The 14876-nt window shown below is 31.5% G+C and overlaps 1 protein-coding gene across 2 annotated transcripts in view; it reads right to left on the bottom strand.

Annotated features, from left to right (window-relative positions):
- LOC130898303 (frizzled-2) overlaps positions 1-14876 on the bottom strand; it is a 406267-nt gene that overhangs the window by 286753 nt on the left and 104638 nt on the right. For both annotated transcript variants that reach the window (XM_057807497.1, XM_057807496.1), the window contains exon 2: positions 5448-5486. The gene's annotated coding sequence lies outside the window, so the exon portion shown is untranslated. The remainder of the gene's footprint in view (positions 1-5447; positions 5487-14876) is intronic.

Here is a 14876-nt window from a genome sequence, read left to right as displayed (position 1 = left end):
CCACGACAATTCGAACTCTCCCACATCTGTTCGAACAAAATCGTTTGTGAACAGTCATCATCATCATTCAGCATTATCTCGTCCACTGCTGAGCATAGGCCTCCTCCAAATGCTTCCAGGTTTCTCTGCTCTGAGCGGTCCATCTCGTAGGGGGTCTTCCTCGATTTCGTCTGTCTGTTCTCGGTCTCCAATCCAGAATTCTTTTTGTCTATCGGTTATCTTGTATCCTTGCAACATGTCCTGCCCACCGTCATTTTTGTCTCTGTATTTGGTCTATGATATATTTAACTTTACATCGTCTGCACAATTCGTCATTCTAACAGTTTAAACATCATATTGATGGGCCATTCGCGGTATTGTCCTTGTTTGGCACTCCATGGTTTCTTTTTATTTCCTCAGATCAAAAATAAATTTTTTTACATCTGAAAAAGCGGTTGATGCGATCAAATCACATGTTTTGGACGTACCTCAATATCAAATATTTTGATAAACAATAAAGCCGTAACCAATTATAAATATTTGTTTTTGTTTGTCAAAATAATTCATTTTAATCACGTATCAAAAAATGTCTAATTAAGTACATGTTACTTCAGTTTCGAATTCATACAATTAAAGAACAAATATAGCCATGAAAAATGTTTTTGGTAGGTATAATCTCAAGTCTTCAGAGGTCAAAACTTTTCCGGATAAAAATTTTAATACCAAAATTTTACACTAATAGGGAAGAACTTACAATAAGTTTAGAAAAAAGTTATTGCATATTAGTAGGAACCTGTTAACAAATCAATGAATGAAAATATTATTTAAAATAATATTCAGTGGCTACGCCGGACCTGTATAGAACTCCAGAAACTACCACATCCCACGAAACATCGCTCTCGTACAAGCTGCATACCAATTATTGCTTTAACCAGGGATCTGGAAGCGCAACTTTGATTTCAATGCAAAAGCTTGCGAGAGAAATTTTTCATTCTTTTCGAATTCTTTTTTCTTCGTCAAATAACGCTTATAGGAACCCACTTTAAAACCTATTGGTAAAAGTGCGCTTTGAATTTCCTGATCATCTGTGTGGGGCGCGCCCTTTTTATGGGTCTATTCATGTGTGAATCATTTTATGGATTTTATTACATTTCCATTTTTATTGATATTTAATTCAAACGACAAAAAATATATGGAATAGCGATAAATTGTATGCTTATCACGTGATTTACCGCGAAAACAATGTACAATAAAGAAATTGAAAATTTTTAATCTATAAGTAGCCGATTTTGATAGTTTAATTCGTTTTCTAGGTATTGGTACTTATTATTCTATTTCTAAGGAAGTAGTTTGCGTTTAAAAAGTCAAAATACTTCCCAAAACGCAGTCAGTGTCAAGATATACAGGTCTGGATTTAAAATTTAAGTGTTTTCGATAGCCATGGCGCGGCGCTGCTGTATAAAGATGTTAGAGATGGACGTGGATAGGGCACGGTTACATCTAAGACGACTGTGGGGTAGGGCAGAGACAAAAATTTTGACAGCATTTTCACAAATTTTTTATTTGTACTTATGCAACAACTTTTATATAATTACGTTACATAATAACTACACTTATTTATAAAAATACATTATTTGTAGAAATAATGATAACTATTATTTATACGTTAACACAATTTGAAACCATCTCATGATTACAACGCTGATCTAGCGGCCAAAGAGTGAGGTAATTTAGCGCCTGTGAAATGAACCCCCGTTTCTTGTTTATAATACCGTTCCCGTTATTAAATTATATAAACAGGATCAGTAGCTCAGAACTGAAGTCATCCGCATTATTCCAAAATTAACATAAGTGCAAAATCGACGTGCTAATAAGAACGAGTTGATAATTTTATGGAATAATACAAAACACGAACAACTTGTCTCATAACGGTCAAAAAGTTCATTTCTTTTCGTCTTGTTCTACTTAAAAACTAAAATTTATGGTATTAATTATTATCATAATGATCACTCAATTATATATAGAGACAGATTATTGATTCAATTTCGTTTTAACTGCAATCATCACGACTGAAAAATTAGAGCTTCAAGGTCTTGGCAGAATGGAGTAGCCAGACACTTGGTACAAGCCTGGAACGTAATATCCAAACAATTGAATATCTTTGAGTATTCTATCAACCGATGAATTTGTAGAGGCTGTCAAAATTTTACCAATTTCTCGATTCAGAGTATACATAATAGACCTAGAAGCCTCATACTCATATTTGTTTGAAAAATCAGTTATTGTAATTATTTTATCAACGATTACTTTTTCTGTAGTAAACTCTTGTTGCATTGAATTCAATGTTATTTTAGTTGTTTAAGCGACTTTTTTAACATAATGTTCATATTCAACAAAATAGATGAAGCTACTTTAGAAAATTGGAATGAAGGAATTTGAGAAGTTTTAAATTAAGGAACTTCAACAATTTATGAGCACTGTATATTCAATAATTATAATAAAGTATGTAAAAGCCTAGTGGAATGAATTGCTTACTACGACAGTTGTAGATATTCATGAGAAAACTCGAAGCACGTCGGATTTAAATTATTAATAGCCGTTCAATTTCATACAGATAATAATAAAGATAGAGACTGAGCTAAATATAGGAACTTTAATAAGCCGAAACTGCTAATAAAGAGAGAAATAACATCGGTATGCTACTCCTATCTCTCTACTCTATTTTAATTGGATCGCCATGACGTCGTATTTCAAGTGGAGCGACATGTAAAGATGGAGAATGACATGTATTGATCCTACCAACGAGTAGATAGAGACAGAAAGTGGTAAGCTTATGTTCTTTCTTTCTCTTCCAATAGTACAAGTTCACTTACATGTCACTCCCTCTATCTTTAATATTAATTCTATGCTCGATCCCCTTCGGACTACTTCAATCTTATAAATGAGTAATGAAGGCTTCTTTATTAAAAATTGTGTGTGTCAGCTCCGACGCACGACTGGAGTTTACTCCTTAAGTTCGATAGTCTAACCAGACGCAAAAAGAGTTTATTTAACTTAAAAAAGATTGGTTGATTGCCAGAATATTTTGGGCTTCCCTCATAATTTTTTTTTAATCTGTAAGCTCGCTGTCTCTCGGCTGGAGTTTTTGGAGGTTTAGATTTTTTCCTAGTCAAAAAATATAAAAAAAATTAGAAAATTTATAAATGCATAATTATAAAAACTTTAACCGACTTTAAGAAAATTGATAAAAAAAGGTTTTTATAAACATTTTTTTTTGAATTATTATAATTAATTTTTTATTTAAAATATAATATTATCTTAATAATTAACAAAAATGGTTATAAAAAGATAATTCTGTCACTAAATCTTTCATATACAATAATAAATAGTACATGAAAATTATTTAAATAAGCTAAAAAATAACTTTTCGAAAGAAAATTATATAAAAACATTATTATAATGAAAAAATATTGTCGATTTTTCTGATAATATTATCGAATTATTGACTGCAGTTATTAATATTTAAAAATTATATATAAAATAAATCATAATAACGTGGAAGAAGTTATAGACATCGACAAAAAAATTAATTTTTGGTTAGGTTAGAAATTTTCTATTTTATGTGGATGCGCTCGATAATTCATATTGGGTTGATTATCTAATTTTATGTGTTGTTTTCAAATATATATTTATATGAACTACATCGATAATTATTAAAATATTTAATAAATACAAATTGCACATGCTCATACATATAATACATGAATTATAACGTACCTTGCAACCACGTGTTTGTTAGATGTTCCGGCATTATCATCTACACCTCTTTCTGCCATAGTTATTTGAAAATACTTTTAGTTCACTTTAGCAGAACACAATGATAAAAATTAAAATGTCACAATAACAATATTAATTATTGACATTTATAATAAAAACAGCAATGACAATGACAAATTAGAAAGTTACGCATCATAGGGTGCGCACCAAAAACGTAACGAGGTCATTCATCGATAGATTTTACTCCTCACATTTTTCTCATACCGTGCCCCTTATATATGCAAATCGATTCTTACGGAGTAAACTCCAAAAATTTTATCGTTTTTAGTTTATTGTAATGATTCAAGTAGAATAAAATCAAAATCCGTGATAATAGAAAATCGCTATAATACAATAAAAATTGTAACAAAATGTAAAACACTTCAAAGAATGTCAATGAAGTAGATGTTCACTACAAACCTCTTATATAAAACCTTATTTAATATTCCCTTGACATAAACCCATAAAAAGACATCTAGTGATATAAGATCAGGTGATTGCGTTGACCATTATACACATTCTCATCCCTCAATCAATCGACTGGGGAATATTGTATGGAAGAACCGTCGGACATTACGTAACCATACCTCATTCCTGGATCAGGATATAAATTTGTCAATGTTGGAATGATATAATTTCAAAGTAATTCCAAATAATCGCTATTCAAATTGCCCTCAATTGAAAAGGGACCAATGAAATGGTTTCCAACAGTTTCGTTACAAACATCAACTTTTTGAGTGTCCAGTGAAGATCTTTCGTTGACCAGTAGCAGAAATTAAATAAGTTCTATAAAAATCTACTGCCATGAGCTGATTTGGTATCAGTTTATAAGGATATATTATATTTTATCCCATAAGGTTTAGAATTTTATGGTATGTGTATTATTTATATATTTATAAAAACCGTGGACGAATTCTCGATGTACAATGTGTTACTATGTACCCATAGTTTAAAAAAAGCTCGTAGATATAAATAATAAATATCAAATAGTGTCCTACATTCATCCTAGAAAAAAGTACAAAGTAGATACTTCAACATAAAAAAAGACTACTGAAAATTATTGACCTATATAAGATGTTCTTTCTTCAGTTCAGGAAAAAAGAGTAGTGATTTCGAATACCCAAAATGACTGGCCTAGAAACCCAAACAACGAATGTGCATTCGGTGAAAACTGCAAAGAAAAACAGTTCCGGAAGACCTCCTTTTGTGCAGCGTATTGTTGACAACTCTCATCTCGAATTTCTACGTGAAAAACCAAAAAAAAAATGATCTCTTGGGGATTACTACCTTTTAAAATATTTCTATTTGAATATGCGACACAATCGCATATACTGTTTCAATATAAACGCGTAACTTTAAGGTGCTAGGAGTTTTTGCTGATTGGGAACTGTTTGTTGTGACTTCTATATTTAGTTGTTGAGCTTTTTTTAGCTTTTTCATTTTATTATTAGTTTCTGTATTTTATCTAATAGTTGAAACAATCAATTTTTAGACCTCTTTTTACTTTAGCTTTTAGTATAATCTACCAACAGGTTCAAATAGTTATAAGTTTAATCAAAGATAGTTTACAGCTATATAAGGTCATAAATCGAAAACTATATTACAAATAGATCTAATAGTAGCCATATAATAAGTGGAGAGAGAGTACTCACTTAATTAATCCAAAACAGGAGTTGTTTGGATGAAAAGATCTGTAAAGAAAAAGAATATTCAATTTTCAAAAATAGCTACACTTGACAATTGCTAGTATGAATTTATTTTTAACACTTTTTAGTAGGTACCTTGATTGAAGTCGTTCTTATTCGATTAAAATTTGATGAGAAAGTGAATTTTTGTTCGTATTACGTAGAAAGAACATTTTTATACAGGAATGGTCACAAAACCATGCAATTATGTCCTTGCAACCAGCGTCTAATTCGGGGAGGGTCTAGCTGAAGCGCCAAGCCCCGAGCACGTAGGGGCTCCGCAAAATTACTAATTGAATCATTTATTTTAGAAGCAATATTGTTTCTACAGCAAAATTTGCTTTTTCCAAAAATTGTTTGGAAATGCAAATAAAATAATTGAATTTGTGTAATTCAATCCATACACTAATTTTTTACTCTATATAATAATTTTATACTCTAAATAATAATAAATTATATATTACATGCATTAAAAATGTAAATGATGAATATTTTTTAAGTAAGTACCGTTTTGGAATTAAAAAAAGAAGTGCAAAGATATCGCAATCATTTTACTTTTACATCCTGTACCTTAATCTACTTTTCTACATAATTTCCGTGAATATTGAGGCACTTGTCATAACGTGGCACCAGTTTTTGAATACCCTCCTCATAAAATTCTGCCACCTGACTTGTTAACCACTGTATCACAACTGTTTTAACTTCGTTATCGTCTTGAAGACGCTGACCGCCCAGGTGTTTCTTCAAGTGCAGGAACAAATGGTAGTCGCCGGGTGCCAGATCAGGGCTGTAGGGAGGATGATCTAGAGTTTCCCATTGAAAAGATTTGATGAGATCTTTGGTCCGATTAGCCACATGTGGACGGGCATTGTCATGCATCAAAACGATACCCTGCACTCACCCATTTCCTTACCATTCCATCACTCATAATGTTTTGTATTCGTTTATTCGTATATTCGAATGATCTACAAGTTGAGTTATTTTGTGAATTAGAGCAATTCATTCAATACAAATAATTTATCAATACTATTGAAAATATGATGGAAGCTTTTCCGAATGTATATATATACATTCGGAAAAGTGCATGTGCAAGCTGCACGCAAATATTACGCTTATGAAAGTTGCTCTTTATAAAAACAAAGTTATCAAAACAAATGACATGAATCTGATAATCTCACAAATTGTATGCGATGTAAATTCATTAACTTGTATGAAAGGAAAATGCACTGAATGTGAAGCAAAGAAACTCAATCTAAAATCAGATCTATCAGATGTGATGTTTGAAAACTTGATAAAAATAATTCCAAGTCCTAAAGAAGTCAAAAGAGGAAAGCGTGTTTATTACGAATTTGATAAACCAATAGAAGTATTTGAAAAGTAGTATAAGAGAAAAGAGAAAATTAGTCTGATTTTACGTGATCCAAAGAATGGTTCTACCAAGACATAATATATTACGTATCATTATAAGAGAAGCATTATGTTTTGTTGTCGTTTTAAAAACACTAAAAATGTTAAAAAAATTTGTCTCTCTTGTAACTATATACTAATATAACGTATTACATTATATTAAATATTGACCATATAAGGTATTAACAGAATTTCGACTATGTTTATTTCAATTTGTTGCAAAATATTTCAAAGTTTATTATCTTAACGAGCAAAAATGTGACAGAGTGGTATTAAATGTTATTTTTTATATATTTGTAATAAAAATTCTTATAAATCGAGTTACATAATAATAAATGCTTATATTCTAGTTAAGCAAAGTTAAAGAAAAACTGAAAATTTGATTTTACATAATAACTAATGAATATATTTTTTTGTGACTGAGGTTTTCATATTTTCTTACTATTCCGATAAAAATTAAAATAAATAAAAGATATAAAATAAAACTTTAATTTTTTTAAAAAATCAAAAAATTTATCACTCAGATTGTCGGTAGAAAAGTAGAACGCCCCATATACAGCTACCGATTGTTCTTGACGATACCTATATACCTAATTGTGAAGCAGAAAGGTCGTTCTCAGTTTTAAAGAGAATAAAAAATGTATATAGCTCTACAATGTTAGATGTGCGATTGTCGTCATTAACAAGGCTGTACATTGAAAATGAGTTGTTACAATATATGAATGTTGATGAGATAATTGAAAATATTGCCACAACTAAATCGAGAAAGAATCTTATTAAATAAATATTTTAGATAGTTCATGACAATATTCGAATTTATATATTTATATACTTATAATATATTTAATTTGAAACTAATATATTATATTTAAAAGAATTAAATGGGTCCGAGTCAATTTTAGCCCCAGGTCCCACTATATATTAATCCGACGCTACTCGTGACCGCCCCTGTTTAATAAATTATTATAAAACTAGCACAACGTGGCCGGGTCTGCTGTGGCTGAGTGATTTGATTTGAAATAATTCTAATGACAATACAATTTCTCTCTCTTTTGTTTTTTTAATAAAATTATACTGGCATCTAGTTGTTACACGTTCTTCACAATTGCCCATAAAATAGATCTGAAGAAATTTTGGATCTTCATTTGGCATTGGCATCAATGATCCAATTGTATGATATACCTGGTTTTGAATTTTGAATATTGTTTCAAAATTACGACCATCAGATGACAAATCACAAACTTTGATGCCCCAAACGACGTCATTTGGAAGCAAGAATTAAATTTTCGTGTCTCATGCAAAAATAATTTTGATTTGAAATGCGAGAAAGAAAGGATTTCAAAGGTTCAGGTGGAGTATAGAGTGGTGACAATATAACTTTTCCTGATGCGCAACACATGCCGGGTGTTTCATTGCGAAATTTTAACGCCTGACAATAATTGCGTATTTTGTCCATCGCACCAATAGTAACTTTGGAATCAGCCGAGTAATTGATGTCCGGTTCATAATTAAATGCAAAACGAACAAATGATCCACGTGTTACTGCGCGGTTGGTTCGATGATTTTCTCGGTTTTGTTCTCTATATGAATCTATGTGTTGTTGACGTGCCACCCTTATCCTCAATGCATTTTCTTGCCGACTATTATCACCCCGTTCTCGTGCACGAATTTCAACTGTGCGTATTCTTTGAGCTGCATTTCTTTCTGCTCTCTGTTCGACTCAATCATTAGCTCTTTCAACACGTGCGCATCGAGTCTTCTTGCTACGGCATTAAGGTTGGATTTTTTGGGTGGCATTTTACTAAAAATTGGAACTGAATTTCGCTGTTCTCTGAATAACTGTAAGTTAGAAGTAAAAAAATCTATTTGAAAGAAGCGACGTTAAGTGGTATAGGCAAAGTAAGACATGTATAGTGTGTAGTATAAGAAAATATATCACATTAAAGTGTGGCAAACTTTACAGTTCTCTGTAAAGAAATTCGTTTAAGGTGCCATCTGTTCCAGACTTATGGGAACTACGATTAATAACAACAATCAACGTTGATGATCAGTTTATTATTAATTATTAAGATCATTAATTCAAATAATAACTATCCTATCATTTAAGTTGGACCAAATTACAAATATATGCCAACTTTCATGAATAATCCGTTGACTCGTTTTTGAGTTCATTCGGAACATACACACGGACACTGAATTTTTATAAATTAAGATGTTCAAACTTTAGCGAAAGGGCAACTAGGTTAGGTTAAGTTAGATTATTATAGGCAACCTAGATCTAGATTGAACGTATATCACTGAGATTCATAATATAAATTTCCACGATTTCGTAATTTAATTCTAAAAATTAATATATAGAAAGAGTCTCCTAAATAATGCATTCATTATTTAGGAGACTCACTGTATTTTTCTATGCAACAATTTCGTCATGGATGTTAATAAATAGTAATCTAACGGTACAAGTTCCGGACTAAATTGTGGATGTGATAGGAGTTCAATACCACCAAGTTCTTCAATCTTATCCCGTGTAATTTTTCCCCCTCGTATTAATCCTCCTTTGCGATTGATTCTGTTAGCTATCGTTTGTCTAAGGAATTTAGACATACAAAAAGCGATATTACCTATTAGAAACCCTCTGTACATAATATTGGACCACGTTCTAGGTATAGCTTATTTAAACATCACGTAACAGACCCTGTATAAAATTAACAGTGTATCGTTTATATTTTTAAACAAATAATTGAACGCTAATATATAATCAAAATAATTTGACATCTGGCCTACTATCCAAATAAATAGCGTACGAAAATATTTTCAATTTTTAAACAAAACATATTTTTGCCGGCGAACATCAAACGGAACGAAAATTATTAGATCTAATTAAATATATGTGATAGAATCAAATAATTTCTACAGACTGTTGGCAAAATTACAAGTAAGTGTCCAATTAGCGTCCTAATGCGAAATGCGAAGGTGTCTGAATAATTTCCAAAGGGAAATTGTTAACATCTCTTTGACTAAATAAACGAATTATATGAAGGTCAAATTACATGAAACGTGACCTAATTTTAATCACCGACGTAGATTAATAATTTATTAGATAATATTATTGAATAGCCAATTATATAATGAATAATAAAATTTGGTATTCCTATAAATAAATCGATAATCGGTGTATTAGGTACTAAAATTAGCTACTAAAGTTGAACTCATTTCCGGAAATAAGTTATAAATTTTTTTATTTTCTAGCCAGTCGATATACCCTTTTCAAAATTCATTTTTCCTCTTCCTGCACATAAATTCCGAGGTTTTTTCGACCATGAATTAAGTCACAACGATTGTGATTTACTTGAAGAGTCTCTTCCTGTTTAAAAGTAGCAGGCAACAGAGAATAGGGAATTTTGAAATCAAGAAAACCGAACTAAAAAGGAGTAGCCAATGTTAAATCATTTCCAGCAACGCATTTTCCAAAGAAAAGCGCAGAGATGAATAATAAAAATATTTTAGCTTTCATATTTTTATCGGCGAGGTCTAGGCGTCAAAGCCATTTCTGCTTGAAAGACCTTATCATTCTGTGGCAGAATTCCACAATCTACCATAGACCAAAATTTAATTTAGTATGAAGTAAGATATATGTATTATAATTATTATTATCAAGCCAGAAGAGGAAACGAGCCAAACAGAAAATGTTACAGACCGGAACAGATAAAGATAAAAACCTGTATGACGTGTAGAACAAAGAAACGCAAAGGAATGGAGAGCAAAATTAGAGGCATTGAAGAAAGTTATCCAAACAAAGTAATGAATAAAATGAAATAGAGGACAAGCTGAACAAAACACTATTTATATAAAAAATAAGAAAGGGAAAATAATAATAGATGAGACCGAAATGATCCAAAGATGGGAAGAGCATTTCAAACGCAGAAAACGAAGGTGGACAATGGGAGCAGCTTACAACTCTAAATTGGAATAATATCGAAAATATATTGCCACCAACAAATGAGGAAATACTAGAAATAATTCAGGTGCTAACAAACGGCAAGTTCCTGGAAGAGGAATTAATAGAACCAGAATTAATCAAATATGGTGAAACTGCACTGAAAACGAGAATATATCATTTAATAAGCAGTATATGAAAAAAGAGGCAATACCAGAAACGTGGAAAATGGCAATAATGGCACCAATACACAAGAAAGGAAAAAGGAATGAATACTGAAACTACAGAGGTATAGCGCTACTAGATACAACTTTAAAAATTTTGACTAAGAACATAGATAAAAGTTTGAGAGTATACGGAGAAAGCTTGTTCGGAGACTACCAATGTGGGTTTAGATCTGGCAGATCAGTCATAGATCACATTTTCAATCTGAGGCAAACGTATAGATTTCCAAAAAACTTACGATACTGTGAACAGAAACCATTTGTACAACATTATGAACGATCTTAGTATTCCAATAAAGTCTTACGAAAATGACACTCCAACATAAAAAAGCGAAGGTAAAGGCAAATCAAAGAATATCAATATGTTTCCAGACCAACACAGGACTAAAACAGGGAGAATCTTTATCCACTATGCTGTTGAATATGGTATTAGAAAGGATAGTACGTAAGCCTTTTTATAAATTGCAGAGACAACAAAGATAAATCGTAGTTCATGATAATGACAACATCACAAAGGAAAAGAGAAATAAGAAGTTGGTCAATACAACTGAACGAAGAAAAGGCAATGAGTTTAATACAAGTTCAAAGTTATATATATGTATATCTTGGGGTGACGACGGTGACGAGGAAAGTAAACAATTAGAGTCGCTGAACGCGATAATAAGATCCCAAAAAATCTCCAGAAAGGCGAAGCTACATCTATACAAAACAATAATCAAACTAACAGTGAGCTACGGAGGCGAAACGTGGATTTTTAACAAAGCAGAGGAAGAGACGCTAGATATATGATAAAGAAAAATACTTAGAATACAAGAGGGTAAAAGGAAGGAGATTTATGGCTGAGGAGAACAAATAATGAAATAAGGAATCTATTTGGAGAAGCAGAGGTAAGGAAAATAATAAGATCCAAAAGAATAGAGTAGCTGGGTCACATACAGATTTTAGAGCAACAAAAAAATTATGGATATAGAACAAGGAGGGACAAGGAAAAAAGGAAGACCAAGGAAAAGATGATACGCAGAGGTGTTGGTAGACCTAAGAGAGAGAGAGAGAGGAATTCAGGACTGGAAAACTAAATCAAAAAATAGGAAAGAGTGGAAGGGAATCACCTCCATGCTATGGACCTAATAGCTTATATCTCTAATCTAAGTTTGAAATACCCTTTCATTTGAAATGGACGAGGACCATTAAACCATTTTGTGGTCAATATTTTTATGTTAAAATCACGCTCTATTGAAACACATTGTAAGTGTTTCTGAACATTTACAGTCATAATCATAATCTTCTGAATCATGTCCAATGTTAACACTAAATTGGTTTTATGGGATTGTTCAGTTGTAATGTTAACTTTCATCAATTTTCGTAGACTTTCTCTCGTTTTAGAGTATAATCTATAGTCTATACTATAACATCCTCAATGGATGGGATGAATAACTGAGGGTGATTGAAGTAAAACTTCTTCACGGACGTTAGCTGGTGATTGCGGGACTAGAGACGAATGGAAGTTGAGAGGGAAATTTTTAGTTGTGAAAATAGATTATTACTTTAGTAACAAGAGAGAAAGGTACTAGCACAAATAAGTTAATCATCACTTGGTGATATAGGTGCCGTTCAATGTATTTTGGACATTGGAACAAACATCATAATGGTAGTTGTTTATATTTCCCCCAATAACGTAGTTAATGATAAATAATATTTATATATAAGATTTGATTTATAGTCAAGTAGGCTTTGAAGAATTAGGAGAAAGCTATTATATGTTGTTGTTGTTTATGAAGCATGCCACGATGTCCGCTGTGTAAAACTTGGCCGCTATTTCGAGCTTCACTTCTTAGGAAAGCTCAGTCTCAACCCTCTCACATGGGCTTGTGTACTAGCCCTCTCCATTTCTGCCTATCCGTAACCCTTTGTTTCCAGTTTCTCATCCCTATTCTTTCCAAATCCTTCTCAACCTCATCTAACTAATCTCTACCTCGTGCTCTCTCTTCCTAAGGTACTGGAAAATGTGGAATAAACCATGGAAGTATGGGAGACGAGAAAAGCACATGAAGCCTGAGGTATGGTAAACTTATGGTAAGATATAGATGATATCTTATAAAAAGACATTTAACATTTTTAACTTAAAAATGGTTGACTGTTCAGCTTTACACAGCTTCTTCGTATGTTTAAACTCAAAGCTACTAAATAGTTCGAAGTTACGAAATTTTTAATTATTTCATGTAATTATACTATAAAATTTGTATGGCCATTCTAGAAGTCTTATTCAACCTACTTTTTTGTATGGTTTAAGGATAAGAATAATTTGATTCATCCCTATAAAATTGTTATCACAATATGACTTGAATATATGACTAGAAATTTCGTAGATATTGTTATGTTATCTAGTTTGAAAATTTCTGAAAAATATATATAGATATTAGATTACATTTTATTGCAAAACAAAGTAATTTTTTTTTAAAAAAAGACATATAATTATAATACAGTTCTAGTTATATAAAAAAAGACTTATTTTAAGGAGCAATGAAATTTGACAAGTTTATTCAATGAATATATTGAATATAAAACACATTTACTGAATATATATTTTATATTATTACGAGTAAGAATCTGTCTTTGCAGTAGAGAGGCGCTAGCATCCCTTACCGCACTACAAGCTTCACTTACACGTGCCTATTATCTCATTTATGCACCTTACCTATATTTTCAATTTCTATGTGGATAATGAGAATCGTAATTTAACCATCGAGAGACTCCAGAAGGGGCCAGATATATGACTACTTTTTGAATCAATTGTATTAAAACCAAAGCTTGTAGTTAGAATTTCAAACTTAACTATATAAAACATGTAATTTTTTCCAAATTTTCCATTAGATTTTGTGAAAATACACTTTGTAATTTAACGATAATGTCCACGAAGATTTCATCTGTATTCCCTGTATTCCTCAGAACTGAAATATAGCGTAATTATGTTAAAAACGTCAGAGCACAATTTTCTGGAGAGCACTTTCGGAAAAATTTAGCAAACATTTATTCAATCTTCTCTAGCTGTCCTGGAAGTTAATCAGAATTTTAAATGGTTCCAACAACCAGATAGATGAATTATTTACGGAAAAAAGATACTATAGACGTAAATAAAATCAAAAAGAGAAAAATTGGAACCAATGTCTTATTGGATCAATAAAGAAAACATGAAGTGCAGCAAAATAGAGAATTTGGGTAGTTTTGATTTTTTTATTTCATATTCAATGCTTTTCCTAATCCAAATTTTCGATTTGTTAAATCAATTTCTCGACGCAATATTTCATATGTTTACAATTAATTGATTCTACAAAAAAACTTTTAGATAAATCCCAATAAACTATAATTGTCATAAACCGCATGCCTGGGGGTAGATTACCAAATGATACAGAGAGACACGTGTTGAGAAACAGGAAAACAATCAAGAAATTTTATCAATTCATTTAAGTCCTAGGATACCAACTAAGTGAAAGAGCATCTGAAAAGATCCAGAAAAGTATCAGAACCTACCCCTGGCTCGAATGTGTGCTGACAATATTGAATACTAGCCAGAAAAGTGAAAAATGTCAAATTTGCTAAATGAACAAAAAATTGTTACATCTAAGTTTCATCAAGTATCATAAAGTTCAAGTTATTTAATATTTTGATTTATATATTTCCATATATGGTTTTTGAGAAAAAAATTTTGCATAAAAAACAGCACCTAGTGCCGTCGTTTGAATTAACCGACTCAGCTTACACCCAAATCCGTCAGATCACCATCAATATCGATCTTGAAAACATTCTGAAATAGAGTAGAAGCAATCAGAT

The sequence above is a fragment of the Diorhabda carinulata genome, chromosome 9, assembly GCF_026250575.1.
Source record: "Diorhabda carinulata isolate Delta chromosome 9, icDioCari1.1, whole genome shotgun sequence".
Lineage (NCBI taxonomy): Eukaryota > Metazoa > Arthropoda > Insecta > Coleoptera > Chrysomelidae > Diorhabda > Diorhabda carinulata.
Note: the sequence above shows the minus strand (reverse complement) of the source record. Positions and strands in the feature narration are given on the sequence as shown.